Source organism: Chrysochloris asiatica, unplaced genomic scaffold (genome assembly GCF_000296735.1).
Source record: "Chrysochloris asiatica unplaced genomic scaffold, ChrAsi1.0 scaffold00048, whole genome shotgun sequence".
Classification (NCBI taxonomy): Eukaryota; Metazoa; Chordata; class Mammalia; order Afrosoricida; family Chrysochloridae; genus Chrysochloris; species Chrysochloris asiatica.
Window position 1 is genome coordinate 8,592,252 of NW_006408566.1, and position 2,366 is coordinate 8,594,617.

At 34.2% G+C, this 2,366-nt stretch overlaps 1 pseudogene; it reads left to right on the plus strand.

The window, feature by feature from the left end:
* Positions 1-1,393, plus strand: part of LOC102834942 — a 7,079-nt pseudogene extending 5,686 nt beyond the window's left edge.
* Positions 1,394-2,366: the final 973 nt, after the last annotated feature.

Below are 2,366 nucleotides of genomic sequence, written 5' to 3' on the forward strand. Positions count from 1 at the left end.
GGATTCACATTTAGGTCTTTAATCCATGCTGACTTGGTTTTTGTATAAGGCATGGGGTAAAAGTTTGGTTTCAATCTTTTGCATATCGCTTTCCATTTCTGGCATATCATTGTAATGCCTTTTTCAATGTTAAACTTTAAGATACAGAGAAATTTCCCCAGGTGAGTTTAAGGGTAAAATGAAAATTGAGCACTTGATTTCCCTTTATAATTAACTTGATTAATTTTCTTCCTTTAGTTTCCAGGCTAAGGCAGGATGTTTATTTTTCCAATGTCAGTCCTGTATATTCAGACCATCTCCAGTTGTCTATATCAAGATAATCCCTGTTTCTGAGTTTAATGAGTAGGATGAGTATAGCTAGTTGTTTTTTCTTAAAAGTTGTTAATGAATTTATTCTGTCTCTTATTTTATTATTTATCATGGGCACTTTCAAAATGTTCAGTGAGGTGTTGAAATGTGACTAATTCTCATTCTAATATCTCTTGTTTCTGAGTTAAACCATTCACTTTGTCTTTGACTTCAGATCAAACTGAGAAGAGGTCTCATCTGCTTTAACATGCCTGAATATTGTAAAGGTATTAAAAAATGAACTACTGGTTGGCTACCTCTGACTCTCCAAGCCAAAGTGCACTGCTGTGGTGTCTGGTCTGCCCAACGGCAGCAGTTAGGTCATGATGACAAATTACTTCAAGGAGCTCTGGTGTCCATCTACATGACTCTTTCACAGTATTATCAGAAACTCCACCTAGTTTCACCATTACTGTGACATCAGAGGCTGGGGAATATGGTAAAACTGTCCAGACTATGCTCAATTTGCATACAGTGAAAAATACCCAGATGACACTCCCCTTTATGAAATACTATCCCAGGAAAATCTAACAGATAAAGATGTCTCAAACATTGAAAAATTATTAGCATTACAGGCAGAAAAAAAAAAAAAAAACTTGGTATGGTAATGATCTTTACCTTAGTATCAGCTGTGCAAAAAAAATTAAATAAAATAGTAGATCAAATTAAAAACCAGAAGAGAAGAAGAAAAGAAGCAAAAGAAAAAGAAGCAGAAGTTGAAAATCAACTGTTTCATGGTAATCCTGTTACAACTGAGAATTTCTAAAGTTGAGAGGCCAAGTTTGAAGCTGAACTGTTGGAGATTAAAAAGAAATGAATGAAGGAAGAGGAACAGGCAGGAAAAAAAATTAAATTAAGTTGATAACAGCTATTTGAAACAGATCATAATCTTTACATATCTGATATTCAATTCATGGAGGATGCTGGAAATAATGTGGAAGTGGATGACTCTTTGTTCCAGGAAATGGATGATTTGGAGCTGGAAGATGATAAGGATGATCCCAACTACAATCCTGCTGACCCGGAGAGTGACTCCACCGACTAATGGACTGACCCGTTGCAGAGATGTGCCACCGCCACAGCATCTGTGGCTATGTTGAGAGGGCATTGATTTTCCTTTCTTTTTTGCTAAGACAAAATAATTTTCAGGAGAATATTCTTCTGATGACAGCTGTTATCACTGAACTTAATAATTGAACTTATAAATAACTTAATAACTGAACTAAATAATTGAGCTTAATAATTTGAAACCTTATACTTTCAAATATAAATTGTTAATTCCTCTTGTGGTAGATGGAAAGTTATCTATTTAGAATCATTTAGTGTTGGAGTGAGATCCTGTCTGTAAAATCAGACTTGAAGAGAGGCTGTTGCTATCTGCAGTGTTTGTAAGCAATGGGTGGGAATAACGTGGACTTTCTATCCTGGACGCTGGTTGCTTTTGGGATCTATTTTGTCATTCATATATAAAGTATTAGAGGACTGAGGTGAAGAAAATTCTAAACCTTAAATATTCTAACCTTTAAGCATGATAAATTTAGGTTTTAACAAAACCGTAGTCCCTATATAATTTTAGCCTTATGATAGTATATGAATCAATTTTATATGGAATACAATTTTAGTGTATGGAATACAATTTTAGCCTTATGATAGTATATGAATCATAGGATTTTAGTGTGTACTAGTGTTTGAATCAGAATCATCTGTAGGTTTTTGTTTTTAAATGTTTACTCCTTGGCTCTTCTCAGGTTAAATTCATAAACATTGAGCCCCAGTCTGAATTTTTAAATATCAGAATCTCACATTTCAGTACCACAGTGGTTCTGATGCATACTTCTAGTTAAGAACCACTGTCCTTCAGTTGTGAAAATGTGAATTCTTTGCATATTGTCCAAAGGGATCCAGTTACTCAGTCTGAAGACACCTATTTTTTTTTTTTTTAATTTAAGGTTTTTATTGTAGATTGAGTGAATGTTTACAGGGCACATCATCAGTTTCACATTCAACAATTCATATAA